Below are 15,928 nucleotides of genomic sequence, written 5' to 3'. Positions count from 1 at the left end.
AACAATGCATGGCAGAGAGTGGTACTACATGAAAGAGATTTGGGCTTTCAGGAGAATGGCAGCTCCATTGACTAATTAGCACTGTATCTGTATTTAACATTTAGCCAGATCATTCTTTTAATTGGGTAATAATTCTATACTGTGTATTCATTTCAGAGAACAGACAGGCTTATTTTAAAAATAACAATAATAAAAATAAATCAACAAAACTCAGACCAATCCAGACAATAAATTCTGCAGATTCTATAAATTATTTGTCATTATTCTAGTTATTATTTCAGTAGATTTCAAAGTATTTGCCTTGCAATCAGCCAGCCTATAAATGAACCAGAGAAACTAACAAAGAACAAATTTCTAAAATAACAAGACGTTATTTAGAATAAATATCCTAAAATAAAAAATAGCTGTTCTGTTAGCTCTAAAAATTAATCCCACTTTTCACCCTTACAAGACAGGCTAATGTGCTAAATCTAGAAATATCTGAGTAATGAGACTACTAGATATAAACCCTAACACAAAAGAGCTATCATACTTTAAAAAAAATGAGGAAATCTGGTGTTTGGGTTGGGTTTTCTGGTTTGGTTTTTGAGGGGTTGTGGGGTGTTTTGTTTGTTTGATTGATTGATTGTTTTCTTCACAAGCTCAGATACCAGTTTTCAGTCCCACCCAGCCCAGAGTACTTGACACAAACCAGTAGTATCCACCATCTGGTCAAAGAGGCATTTGTCCACTGTCCCATGTGGGCAAACTCCACTTGGTATTCCAGCAAGGACTGACAGGGAATGCTGGTAAGGAGCTTTCAGTGTTGCTACTCTCAAACTGTGTATTCCAGAAAGATACAAAATATTCACCGACCCATCCTCCAGCACTGTCAGATTACATCTACCACTTGGATGGTGTTAGATTTTAAAAAGAAGGGACACTTTGCCACAAAGCACTTCAGTCAAAGGACTTCTACTATTTTTATGGCAGAAGTGCAGACCTGAAGGCACCAATTTCCTGCATCAGAGCAGATCTTGAACATCCCAAATCATCAGACACCACGAGATCACTAGTGAAGTCTCAAGAACTTTATCCAAACTGAGCCACTGAGTTTTCCTGCCAGGGCACTGGTTACTGATGAGAGACCCATGACCCACAGCGACCTGGAGGGTTTGGTTGGTGCCGCCTATGGTATATAGAGGCATTTGTGTACTGGGGACAGGCTGAAGGCAGAAAGCAATTACATGGAGCAGCTCAAAAAAAAAAATACAGCCCGCCCATCTACAAGACTGCAACCTGCCTCATTTACGCAAAACTCTTCCTGCCTCCTAGAAGTGTCCTGTGCACAGAAAGGAAGAATGAGCTCAATTATAGCCATATCTGACTGATGGCAAGTACTTAAATGGACAAAACCTGATTCTAAGTAGAATTCGAGCACTCCAACATTTTTATGCCTATCTGAGATCAACAGGCATGCAAAGGGATTTGCTGTGTTACAAATTCTAAAGCAAGCAGATCTCGTTTGATTTGCTATAGATACAGTTACATTGCAAAAATTAAAAATCACAGAGTTTGGTGAGCCTGCATACAAAAACATGCAACAGTCTTACACTACAGTGGCTTTGCTATGAAATCTTAGAGGCTTTTTATGTGCTTCAGCAGTTTAGTCACGAGAACCAGTACACTTCGATCAGCCCAGCAAAACACATAAAAAAATTAACAGATTAGGCTTCTTATTATAATGCACAAAGCACATTCGCCAGTACCAGTGACTGTTGCAATTTTGAAAGTAAATACCTCCTGTACAATTACAAATTTTTATCTGTTGAGTCTTTAATACTCGCAAATAGCAAAATTTGGCAAAACATCACTTTAACCATGTATTATTGCCTGTTGCTGAAGAGAACTGTCATGTAGACAATGCCCTTTTAAAAAAAAAAAAAAAAAAAACCAACACCCCAACAAAACCCAAGCAAGTACACACATGCAAAATTGAAAATATTATCCAAGTTATTTACTGGAGGGTTTAATTTGGGCCATTCAAGACTACATTGGCCAAAACTAATAGGAAATTTGTGAGAAAACCATCAAAACAGGCTTGAGGAGTGAAAAAAACAATTTTTAAGATCAATTTTCTAACTTGTAGTGGAGTTAGCAGCATTGTCCAGGTTCAATGTGCTTCTCTGCTTAGGAAAATGTGAAACTTCATTTCTCACTCCACAGCCAAAACCATACACAGCCTCTGTCCACGTGTGCTCAGCTTCTGCTGTTGATACTCCCTCAGTCAGTACAAATTATGTAAATATTTACAGAGACAAAACCAAACCAAACCAAATAAAACCCCCAGCATCTGAAAGAAAAGGACTCTATTGCCTGGTGTTACAGTCAATTTTCTGAGAGACACAAGTTCAAGTTCTTGTGGGAAAAGAAGTGAAGCAGCAGTCGTCTTTTTGTGCTCATTTAGGTTTGAATGATACGCTTTGTTCAGTTTTCCCCTCTTTCACTGAGATGAGAAAATAAATACTTAAGATTTGCTCCAAATCAAAGTAAGTTTTCTGCCAGATTTTTTTCTCCCTACAGCAGCTGACCTAAAGACTCTATAAAAACAAAATCAATTATTTCCAGATACTTAATTGCATTTGTGATCTTGAACCAAGAGAATTACCAAGAAGAAGAGGTACGAATATGAGGACCATCTGTTGGCTGAGATTGTCTAGAAACTAGATGGGACCTGTTGCACACCACCATCAAATTACATGCCAAGAAATCACACCAGAGCATAGAGCATCTGACAGGTTATTATTGGGAAACATATTGAGAGCTTATCAGCAAGAAATATCAACACTTCCTCAGGGGAACTATACTGTACTAATTCAGGAAAGCCAGAGAGATAGCTCTGAAACAAACAGATGAGAAATACTGAGCACAGCAAGAGTTGGTAGTATGATAACATACCTCACCAGGGTATAAGTCTCACCAGAGGATGAACTAAAGAGATGCACCCGGGAACTATACGAGGGGATGAAGCAGCACTCTCAAAGAGGTATTTGGCTGCACCAGCACCACCTCACAACAAAACTATCACTCAGCAATTTAAAACAAATATTTTGTGACAGAATTATGACACCAGAGTGTACTCTGCAAAACTTTTGTGTGACAAAATAATGTAATTTCACTTACCAAACTGTATTTGCAGAGTCCAGTGCCTCTGTCTTGTACACACGTACACACTTGGCTTTTAAACAAAGAGGTGTCATTTATTTTACACTTATATGCTTAATATAATGCTGTCATTTCTTAGAAGTCCCATATTTGTAAGACATTATTAATTCAGATAACTACAAATGTATTTATTCAGTAAGAACAAAAGGTTTCTTACCTCCTTTCCACATTACTGAACTCCTTAGCTGCTTTTTATTTCTTATGTTGAGAGTTTTATCGTCTTTCCAAAGTTGTTAATAAGGATCACCGTTCATTGGAATAGGTCATTTCCTTGGTCCTTATTCTGCTGTGCCAAGGGAGTTCATGGGACCTGAAGCTCAGCTATAGGGGCGGTGCTTCATGGGCCAAATCAACCAACTCTGCGCTACACTTCAAACTTCCTCTAGAATACTGGTGCTCAACAGCATAAGGCGGCACAGGAGTTGGGGAGGGGGAGAGTGGTAAACCCAGCACAAACCATGACATGCAGGTCCCAGTTGGGAAACGGTCCCTTGGCAATAGTTGGGAACTGGCTGAGGACAGTCCAGCAACATCGTTCAAATATCAAGAGGCTCTCCAGAGAGGCCACAGGATCAAGGATGGCAGAAAAGGTGTTTTGCAGCCACATACAGGGCACAGTTGAAGTATAATCCCACAGAATGTACAAGGTGCCTAAATTAATTCTGATTTTAATGCTTATTGATTTTATTATACTGCTCTTACATGTTGTCTGGTAGCACTTTATAAATGTTTTATGTAAAATAAATAATTCAAGAAAGACACTGCTTTCTTCAGTAAAGTTTATGACATCACGAGAGCTATTTTTTGTTACTATGCTGACTGCAATGATGAAAGAAAAAGGAAAACTGGAATCTAGACATTTCAAACGTGACCATTTTCTAAATCACAGCTGCTTTTTGTGGTGCAGCAACACTATGTTCAGGACTGTATTAGATATACAACATAATATAGTTCTGTCCCTTTCTGGCACTGTTCTTAACATTTTTCCTCTCCTCTGACCCTTGATTACAAAACCACATCCTTAAATAAAACAGATTGCAGTCTGTTGTATTTTAATGTTATTTTGGTGTTGTTTTTTTTTTTTTTTTCCCCATTATTTATTCTCCTTTTGTTCTACTGTCTTCAGTAGCACTTGCATTATATCAAAGGGAAAAACTGCAAACTGAAGAAGCCACTTTCAACTTAACGGAATAAATTGGCATCTGCTTTTTTAACACCTTCTTGGCCTACTGACATGAAAAGAGCCAACCAATCATAATGATTAAAATCTGATTGGCAAACTGCTTCTAACTGAGACCATAGCTTTCCTTAGATACACTCACCCTAAAACACCTTCCAGACAATCCTTGTGGACCACACTATAAGATGAAGAATTTACCTATACGATATCTTTAACAGTGGTGTCTCAGTGTCAATGGATTTTATGTTAGCACATTAACATTTACACTCATCACTGAAAGGGAATTAATAGATTATAAAACATGGTTACATATCTGTATTTCTTACAGCTCTAAACCCAGCTCTTAATCCTTCTGTATAGAATGTTTTCAGACTGTACAGAATCATGGCAGCATACTGTAAACTAGATGAAATGAATAAATCCTGCCTGGGGCGTGCACGCACACACACACGCACACAGACAGTGTCTTGCAAATCTTGCTGCACGTCATCACAAAGTCAGAATACTGCTCACCTCCCAGGAGTCTGTTCTGGAAGGCAGACAGAGCAAACAGGGAAAGGGACCAGGAGTCAGAGGCATTCTACTTTGTCAATTTTGTCCAGAAGGGTTTTCTTATGCATTTTTCCAGTGGTCTCAAAACCTATTCAAGACAAAGCAGAAATCCAAGGGTAACTCCTCTTTCTTGAAATGTAATAAGCATATGGTCAGATCTCCCTTATCTTCACTCCAAGAAATCATCACAGCACCTTATAACAGAAGCTTGCTAGACTACAGACAAGTTCACACCTCATGAACAGCAAGTAAATGAGAGCTTCTATTCACTTTTCAGTGAAAATATTGAACCATTGTCAAATGCCATTCACCATCTTTCACTACCTTACTCGCTAGATCCTACTGCTTCAGCATGTTTCTTAGCTTTGACTCAGACAGCATTGTTTTACAAACACTAAAAGCTCTAAAAATGCTAGGTGAATGAAAAAAGGGAGCTCAGAAAAAAAAAGCGCACATTGTTTCAGAGAATAATGAAAGTCATTAGCATCTTTTTCACCACTGTTGTTTAACAATCCAACAGTTTTGGTATTACACATCTATACTTTCTATCCTCCTCATATCCTTAAGAAGTGGCATAGTCTGAGGGCAGACTAGCTAAAAACCAAAACCCTGACAAGGACTGAAGTGGGATGACAGTTGGAAAATGTGATGGAGCTTTACTGCAGCTGATAGAGTTGCATACATCAATGCTGAAACAGATATTTCCAAACCATAGCACAGTTGGATAAGAATCTTCTCATCTCAGGTACAACCAAAGAGATTACAGCTGGCAGCAGTAGGAAAGAGATCCTTCTGTCAGAGAGCAAGGTATCGTTCTGAAGGAATGGGAACCCTGTGCTAATGCCTGCAGAGATTACAGGACCACAAGGAATAGTTATGATCATTGTTTAAACTTTTGAATAAACATAAGCCTGTCTCTCTTGTAACTTGCTTTTATGCATTCAGAACTTGAACACAATTATGCAACGTGCAGTGGTAGATGATGGGCGAATAGTACTGACTGATACTGGTGAAGTGGCACAAATACAGTTCCATTCAGCACCAAACCTATGAAAGATATCTCTAGTGTTGTATCAAAAGCTGCTATTATTTATTCTAGCAGAATTCAAATGAAAATTCATAAACCCCCACACCACATTATTTTTCAGCCTTAATTCATAGCCTACTGATGCTTTACTCGAGGTTCATATATGGGATCTTTGATACTTGCCTCTAGATAAGATGTGCATTTTTTTTTTTCCAGACTGCAAATACCATTCCAAGCTGTCATTAACACTTCAAAATTAAGTAAATGAAGACTAGAAATATATAAACATTAGGAAGTTGCTGGTGTGAAATGCTACATCTTCACTGACTCCAAATATTCATGGCTCATGAGAAAGAGAAATAAAAAGATGGTACACAACTGAACAAGGGCCTTGCAGAGCACGGCTCCTTCCTGACTCATCTGAGAGGAAGTTGATGCCCACAGTTCACCAGCCCACGTTGCCTTCCCATGCCAATGAGCAGTGGTCTCACAGCAGGCTGTGTCCTTCTGCAGATGGCCATCTGCAAACAGCCAAGTACCTGCCGAGTACACCGTGCAGTGAGCTAACTCTGTTTTACCTTCTACACTCAGTCTTGATCAAGATACTCAACAAACAAAACACCAACACCATCACCATGACACTTATGGCTGCTTCTTATTTCCACAGCTCAGCGCATTGTCTATAACAACGGCAAAGCATAATGTGTAGCTTGTAAATGAAAGAAGTGTTTACATCTAAAACAAATTTGCAGAAGTTTTAAAAAAAATTTTATTTTCCCAAGTCTAAGATGACCAATGGACTTAAAAATGAAACTTGATACTATTTGCTTCCTCTGAATTGGTTGTCCTAAAGTTCTCAAAGACCACGAAGACAGCGCTACAAGAATGAACAAAACCAGGGGCTTTGCTTGTTGAAAGAGAACTTCCAGCATTAATGTTTTATGTAGGAATCAATAAAACTTGCCTTACAGGTAACAAGGTTTCTTGCTCAAATCCCACTGAAAATATTTAATATTTTTAAATGTAAAAATAATACATATGCATTTTTACTTAACAGCAGAGTTAAGTCATACTGAAAGAAGGTGTTTGCTCTTAGTAATAATACATAGCACACTAAAGGCCTCTACTGAGAGATACACTTTGTGACAGTCTTTGTGCAGCCAGAGGGATGAATCTATGAGGGGTTTTTAATCTAAACACATAAGGTACAGAAAGAGTTAAAAAGATCTGTTGATTTATTAACGCAAAATTTTGAATACACGTGGCCCTGTGGGAACAAGTAGTCTCCACACTTCTCATAACCATTTTATATATTTTTTTACATATATATACACACATATATAAAACCAGGTAGGTAATACACATTTAGAATAGCAATGCTTTTAGTTTTGTATTGGTATAAAAAAATAGCATGAGGAACAGTGCAGAACCAGGTCCTCTATTGTAAACTGTGTGACATAATTATACATTAAGATTGACAGACTTTCACCTTGCATGTTTGCTTTTTCATTTGTCTTACGTCCTAAATGGAAACATTTCTACACAACTTGCATTCAGACACAATTTGGCACATTCAATGAACTCACAGATCCCATCTTTCTCTGGATACTGAGGCAGTTTTGATGTGCCCTTGTGCTAGCAAAGGGTTAAAAACTTTTCTTATGTTCCTACTGGGTTGTAAAAGAAACTGCTGAAGCTGATCAATGACCACTGTTAAGACCTGGAAACCAATTATAAACCTGAAATTTGTGATGAACAAAGCTCTGAAACACTAGGATGAAAACTACTGAATTAGTCCAGTTCATTAAAATCATTAATAGTCATGAAATGAAAACCACCAGAGTCCAAAAAGGCTTAATGCCCTATCCATATTAATTAGATGGGAGCAAATCTGAAGTGAAAAGCAGCACATGCTTTGTAGAATTAGCAATTGCTCTCTACAGACTACACAGATCTCTATTAAAATTCAGTTTAATTAAAATTGATCACGTTAAGAAACTGATGTGGTTAATTAACTGAATTCCTGGACTTCTTTTCATACATTTCACAAATGCATTGTACACTGCTTTCCTGGGTGACAGCTTATGTTGCAGGGAAAATCTTGATTTCACAGGTTAATTCTGCGTGTTCCATGAGGCCTAAAGTTCCTGTGTCCCCCTCAGGAAATCCTGGCAGCGCAAGAAAAATAACAGGCCTCAGAAACTACCCAAATCTCCCACCAGAAAGACTGGCTGGAGTCTAAACAGTTTATCTTGTAGATCAGTGTGAAACTCTGGGCACATATAAGGAAGGATCTTAAGAGCTGTGGTCTCGTAAGGTCTATCGTTAGAATGAAACAAAATCTACAGAAGGATAAATAGACACATACGCTGTATCAGCACAGGCTGACATAAACAGCCGGAGGATCTGGTCCATGCAATTAATGAGTATAAACATGCAGTCTGCAACCATTTCAGTTTCTGAAACACATTGTCCCCACTGTCTCACCAGGATGCATGAAATAACAAGGCTTGGCTAAGGGCTTAATCCCAGAGCTGCCCAGGAAGGGAGTTGGCACAAGCCTCAGTGGTCTATATGGTGATTCCCAGAGGGCCGGCAACCCGGCACCTCCAAGAGTTTGCAGTATCATTCTGTAAACAATGAGGTGACCATTTCCAGAGTTTTAAACTTGAGTTGGCAGTGTTAGGTTAAGGGTTGGACTCAGTGATCTTAAGGGTCTTTTCCAACCTAGATGATTCTACGATCCTACAATAAACCACTAGCGCCCTACCAGCTTCAGGAGGAGGGCTGAATTGCATCTAATGAAGATTTATTTTTATCACATCGGTGTTTGAAATGATAAGGCATTGTGAATTGTGCCATTCTATTTCTGGTAGGAAGATTTCAGGATTTTTCTCTTCCATGCCCTATTCATTGGTGTGGCTTAGTCTACGGAAGCAACTTGGTTATGAAATACTGTTGCAAACAATTCTCATATTTTAGAATATAACTTCTTACGAAATATCAGCAAAAGGTCCAGTGGTTGCCCCCTACATCATGCTGTACAAGAGGACATCAATGAAGCTACTGTTTGAAAGAAAGTGGATGGACGAACATCAGTACTGATACAGCACAAAGGATCATGCTGCAAAATCTAGATTATCATCTGAACTGCCATCCAAGTGGCTTCCCTTTCAGGGGGTAGAGTGACAAGTGGAATCTCAATGATTCATAGCAATTATACTTCTGGATACAGCTCAGGGGAGACTTCAAAGATACAACCCAAAATTTTTCAAGGAAGGCAGACTGTGGCCAGACAACTCCCAAAGGAGAGTGGGTCTAAGGTCTGAAAATGACATGAAGTCTAGATGAAGGCTAAAATAATTACGAAGGAATTATAATGCAATAAATATAAAACAAATAAGTTTTACATACATTTGATTTATATTCAAATCTATATGAATAATGGCATTGAACTTGGTATAACCACATCTTGTTCTTCATTACTTCTGACCACTATGTAGATGCTAAAATGGTATTTTCTTCTCAAAATACATTTTGTTAGTTGAGGACCACTGTTAATATTCAGTGACAATGCTGTACTTTACATATAGATGTTGCAAACAGGCCATTTGTGCATGTGGAAGGACACACATATGCTCTTATCTATATATGTTTATATAGAACCAACTGCATTAAACTCCAGCACTGGGTTTTGGTTTGGTTTGTTGTGTTTTTTTTAAAAAAAAAGAAAAGGAAAGCAACATCTGACTGGGATATAAGATACACAACTGACTCTTAATTCCCTCATGGTCAAACCCTTGTTAATGTCTTGGCCTGTTTCAGTAAAATGCTCATGGTTCAAGTAATGTAAAACACACGCATTCAATCATTTTCCTTTTCCCTAAAGGCAAACACTTTCTTATCATGGTGAAACAGGAGTCATGTGCCGATGCATTGGAGAGCCAAAGTTCTTTTAAGCCTCATCAGAAAATTGAATACTTACTGCAACCTATCATTTGGAACTGTAGAGTAAAACAAAAGCATAATGCAAACAAACACAGGAGGTTCAGTCAGCATTATCTAGTATTGCATAAGCCTAAACAGCTGCCTTACAAATGAGAATACACAAGCAAAGACCCAAAATCAAATAGAAGAATTTAACTCCAGGAAAAAAACCCAACCACCTATTCATATTTAAATCAGGATTTCATAGCCAATAGTTAAAATACAATCAATTGAAAGGAGATGCTTTTGATATGCTTGTCTTGGGAGAGGGGTTATTTTAGGACAGCATTCTCCCAAGTAACCACAAAGAGGGCAAGGCCTTAACACAGTAGGTGTGCTCTCTTTTCTTGAGCAGCATCTTTTTATAACCCTCTTTTTACAATAAAAAGGGAATATTCATATTTTGAAAAACTGAATGACAGTACCAGTATAACTAGATAAAATAGAATAAAAGAAACCACATGGTTATTAAAGAAGGTTCTGTACTAGTTAAAAAAACTCTTAGAAAATTATATCCTAAGCCACCTTACTCATGTTTCTTAGGGACTCCTATATTAGATCTGTTTCTCAGAAGCACTTCAAAATTTCCTGGGCTACCAGGCTAAGCAGCATCTCTTCCCTGCAGAACAGAAGAATGAACAGGAGTTGTCCCTTTCAAAGTGTAAGTCAGGGGAGCTGACAGGAGTTATGAGAGGTGACAGAAAGGGAACGAGAAACATAGGAGGATCAAATCCATCCTTTACAGAACTGGCCAGACCTCAAACCCTGAGTGACTTTCCAGGCACTCAGTGCCTGAGGCTCAGTGTTCTCTGGAGCTACACAGGCCCCAGTCTCTCCCATAGGCTGCTTCCTGGAGCTGTAACTCCCTACAGCTCCCATCGCCCCACAGCTCCCCAGGCACACACAAGTAACATGCACTAATTTCCTAAAGGACAATAGGAAGCCCTTCCCCATCCATCTATGCATCCATCCATCCATCCATCCATCCTTTCCCTATCATCTCTTTCCTAAGAAATGTAAACTCCAAAAAAGAAGACCCAGTTATATAAAGGGTCATGTCTCCACAGCTCTCCTACCAATGCCCTTTTCTCGCTGCTAACATGGTTTAAATAAAAGTGTTAGATCTATTTCAGCAGTGGATGACACAACCTCCTGGCAGTGGTTTAGAATGAAAGATTACATTAAACAACGACCGGGAGCAATCTTCCTTAGTAATTAAAAAAAGGTTCCAATTCAGATTACACTTTCCACTACCTTCAGCCCCATAAATGAAGAATTACAGTTTATTCAGCCCTTTCAGTACAACCTTAGCCTACAAGTACTTTTCCAGTAGAGCAATGATTTGCACAGGACATGTTTTATATAAGTTTCAGAGGAAAGAGAAACTGGGCTCATGAAACAATTCTATGCCATGAACAGGCACACCACTTCCAGCAAGTCAGACTTTATAATAAATACTTGTGAAAGAAATTACACCCAACAGAACTCAATGATACTTAACACAGAGACCAAATCTTTATCTATTTCATAACCACACAAAGCTACTCTAACTGTTAAGTCAGTGGGTTACTCCTGACTTATGCATGGAATCCACAAAAGGAAACAGAAAACCCTTGACTATAAAGACAGCATATGTAGCAGCCCAGTTTAAACAGATTAAGGGGACAAAAACCTAACAAAAAACCCACACCAATTTCTTTCACAGTTAAAAGCCAGAAACATCAGAACCAAAGACACGTTTACCAAAAGGCTAGTTTAAAATCAACAACTGAGAAGTATTATACTCCTTTACGCTGTCGACATCAGTCAGACTATTTTATATGACTTTCGTATGCCTCATACACAAAGTATGTAAATTCAATAACCCCTCATCCTGGGCTTCTAAATACATCTTGGGCCCATTACCTGCAGCAGTAGGTACAGAACACAGACTTTGGCTGGGGACAGGGTAAGAAGATGATGTAAATCATTTACATGAACATGTGGAAAGTGGAGACACTGCCAGAAAAAGTGACTGCTGGACCTCATTTCCAAAGTCTGCCTGAGTGCATTAAAAGGAGACTGTGCACTACAGAAATTCTCACAGTTGACTGGAAAAAAACAGGCAATATTAATTCTCCATAAAGCAGTACTAAAGCTACACTAGGGTATAGTTTAGTCGAATATCTTGTCAACTTGTTAGCATCAAATCAATGTATATATAAAAATTGTGTGTCTTATGCCTTCCTATGCACATATTTAAAGACTGAATGGAATATTAAGGATTGTTTCATTATTTCTTGATGAATTCCTAAGTAGGTAAGGTGAAGTAACAGCTGCAATGAAGATGTAAAACTGATAGGTACACCTCTCTAGTTTCTACTTCGTAACTTTATTTCCATAATGATTTTATAATTTCCATAATTATTATAATTCCCATAATGATTATTTGTATTCTTGGATATCTAAAATAATTTCCAGAATTATCATTTGTATTCTTGGGTACCTAAAAGAAGTACTGTGTTCATACACCAGGAGGGCAGTCAGACATTGCTGTGAATTTCCTCAAGTTAGAAGACGACAGCCAAGGTAAACATTCCCTTGAAATATCCTGATGAGCCTGAACTTTTAGAAAGTAGTTAGTGTCCTCTGTTTTGTCATCTTCCTTAGTGTGACCCTTCATCCTACAAACATTGTCAACATTTAAAAAGCTTAAAGTGGAAATGGCCAAACTAAAATTTCAGGAAAAGGAATTAATAATCGGATTTAATATGTGAAAGTCTCCCACACTATATAATTACATTTGAATTAAAAACCCCTCTTCTTCCCGCAGTTTGGGAAGGTAATGCTTACTTTGGATGTACAAAGCGTAGATGCTTCATGCAAATCATGTACCTCGTTATGCTATTCTGAAAGTAGAATTATTGTATTTAGCTAAACACGTAAAAGACTGTTATTGGTAAAATATATTCACTATTTCTACAGTCAGATTAAAACCTACATCTTCCCGATGAAATGGAGAATACTGGACGGGAAGGAAGATGACACATACAAAGTGCCCATCCTCAGTAAGTTCAGTTACAGTTCATCATATCATACCAGAGCCCCTGTTTCAATAATCTATTCTTGTGCTATGCATGGAACAAGGAGCTTTGAAGCAACCTCTTGCGTTAATTTTGCATGAAAACACCATCTGGTCCTAAACAACTATCTAGGCTATGGATCTGTTACAGCCTAGATATGGTCAACATGATATTGAAAGGTCAAAGAAGGGTCTAATTATATGCCTTAGTACTTAGAGGCCATGGTCACTGGAGCATGAACATAATCACTCAGGCCAAACAAGACTCATTTATAATTTTAATCATCAGTGAATCAGACATCTCTCAAAGAGTTGTTCCATGTAAAAGAATTATATGACTGTTGCTCAAAATAACTGTCTTGTCTTGTTTGTCTCTAAAAAAACCCCTTGAGATACCCTCAGCTAATTCCCCGTTGATATATTTAGAATCCATCAATCTTCTCAACCACCCCATATTAACATATCTGGAGTATAATTGCACACAAAAAACCCCTTGTGTTACAACAGTATGATCTGTTACAACAGAGTTTTCAAAAATCCAGAATTCTAAACCTGAGAAGTATCAAACCAGGGGTAACCATACCATTCCATTCACTCCCTTGTGTGTAATGGCGCAACATGTACAAAACCGACTGTAATGATATTTTAACAAGTCTCTTGCCTCGTTCCTTGCACATGGTAGAGTTTTTGGGGGAGGGAACTGAGCTGTAACTAATGGAACATGCACTATGGTAATTGGGGTGGGGAAAAAAAAAGTTGTTTTGAAAGAGACCAGGATGATATAAAAAGAAAGATATGTCAGCTGATAAGCTGACCTGGAAAATGTATACAACTTCTTCACCTGCCACGGGTGCTATGTGATGCTACATAAATCACTTAAATCACTTTTTTGCTCTCAGAAGATCACTAATTCCTCAATTTTCTTTTTGTCAGTCTGACTTTAGGCACGGGGTTTGATTTACAGAAGTGTGAATACAGTTCTGCAAATAGAGCACATTCAAAAGTGTCCTCAATGCAAGCTGAGCTTTCAAATATATGAAGTGCTTGTTGCCACTAAGAATTCTAAAGTGGATGTCCTAGGCATCTTACTTTCATATCCAAAAATCAGTGCAGTGGTTCCCAGCTCTTCTGGAACAACCCTTGTAAGCACTGTTTTCCCATCCTACTCATCCCCAACTTTCATTTTTACTTTCCTACTGGACATTCTCTGTGCTCCCCACCTCACCTCTACCATCAACACTTGACCAGCTGGAAAGACCACAGCTCACTAAGGCCTGGAAGCATAAACAGCACTATTACTGCAGCCAAAGAGGACCACTGGAGCCATAGTCACTGCTGGAGACACGGTTGTGTTGGATAATGTATTTGCAATCATCACTGAAAAGCTTATGAGAAAGTTGTTAATTCAGAGTAGAATTAACATTGTTAATTCAGGCTAGAAAGTTGTTAATTCAGGATAGAAGCAGTGGGCACTAAGATAAACACTTCATACTACAAGATAAACTACTATATACAAATATATTTATACAAGCTATAAGGCACATGAGTTTATAGTGTTAAAAATGATGTACCGTGATTCCTAAACAAAACCAAAACCCCACTGCTACTACTACAGAAAAAAAATACCTTCATTTTCTTTCTCTTTTGAATACAGTCATCACTGATAAAAGACTTGAATCTATTTTTGGTCTTCAGCTAACATTTATACCTGTCAAATTGTTTTGTGTAAGAGTCCAGGAAGTGCTTATCTGCACTTTCTTTACATGACATTTTATGTACTACTGCCTTATTTACACAATGAACATAAAAATGGTCACCCACTTGTCTGCTGGACATTTGAAGATCTGTGGAGGCACCTCTCCCAGCCTCTGTCACAGGGATGGCTGGACTCTCATCCCTCCAAATAATCTCAGCTGGGTCACGATGGGGAATGAAGCCTTGCCAGGTCAGCTTCCTGGGGAGCATCCAGCTGTACTGTCAGCCCAGCTTCCTTCTCTAAGGCCAACTGTCCTCATCAGCTGCTCCCTGACAGGTTTCTGATGTAGCCTGGTTGCACTTCAGACAGCGTGCACAGGGTGCACCTTCTCCTGCTTGATGCCTTGGTCACTGACTGCTTAGAGGGCTTCCTTTTCCCAAAGGGCCTCAAGGGTCCCATTGGGAAGGGCCTGGAGAACAAATCCTATGAGGAGCGATTGAAGGAGCTGGGAGTGTTTAGTCTGAGGAAGAGGAGGCTGAGGGGAGACCTCATCACTCTACAGCTCCCTGAAAGGGCATTGTACAAAGGTTGGTGCTGGTCTCTTCTCACAGGGAATTAGTGACAGAACGGCTTTAAACTGCAACAGGGGAGGGTCAGACTGGACATTAGGAAAAAATTTTTCACAGAAAGAGTGGTCAGAGAGTGGAATAGGCTGCCCAGGGAGGCGGTGGAGTCACTATCCCTGGGTGTGTTTAAGGGTTGTTTAGATGAGATGTTGGGGGATGTGCTGTAGGGGAGAACTTTGGGCTGATGGTTGGACTCAATGATCCCAAGGGGCTTTTCCAACCTGAATGATTCTGTGATACACACTCTATGCTCAGACATGCAGCTGACTCCCCAGTCCTGGTCATCCCATCACCAGATTTGTTCACCTACTGTACTTCGGCTCCCTTCTTGCTCAAACACCCCATCTCCTTCCAGAGAAAAGCAAGAGCAACGGGAGATGATGGGTGCTGAGATCAGGACTGACTGCCAGCAGAAGTCTCAGTATCTGCAGCCAGCACCAGAGTCACGAAGCATCACTGAATATACTCGCACCGCAGCATAGACGCAATCCTAGTGACTGCTGTTCTAAGCACTGTGCATACACAGTCTGTGTGCAAAATAGCCTTTCAATAGTAATAAATTCTTAGCATTACAATTAAATTCTCAGAGAAACAA

General features: G+C 39.0%; 1 protein-coding gene across 4 annotated transcripts in view; it reads right to left on the bottom strand.

The window, feature by feature from the left end:
- The window catches only part of MPPED2 (metallophosphoesterase domain containing 2), a 240,608-nt gene that overhangs the window by 166,751 nt on the left and 57,929 nt on the right, over nucleotides 1–15,928 (bottom strand). The window contains exon 1 of one of the 4 annotated variants that reach the window (XM_074917982.1): nucleotides 4,898–5,014. The exons of the other annotated variants lie outside the window; for them this stretch is intronic. The gene's annotated coding sequence lies outside the window, so the exon portion shown is untranslated. Of the gene's footprint in view, nucleotides 1–4,897; nucleotides 5,015–15,928 lie in introns of those variants that run through there. 4 annotated transcript variants of the gene reach the window in all.

Source organism: Athene noctua, chromosome 14 (assembly GCF_965140245.1).
Source record: "Athene noctua chromosome 14, bAthNoc1.hap1.1, whole genome shotgun sequence".
Lineage (NCBI taxonomy): Eukaryota > Metazoa > Chordata > Aves > Strigiformes > Strigidae > Athene > Athene noctua.
This window is presented reverse-complemented; position numbering and strand designations above follow the sequence as displayed.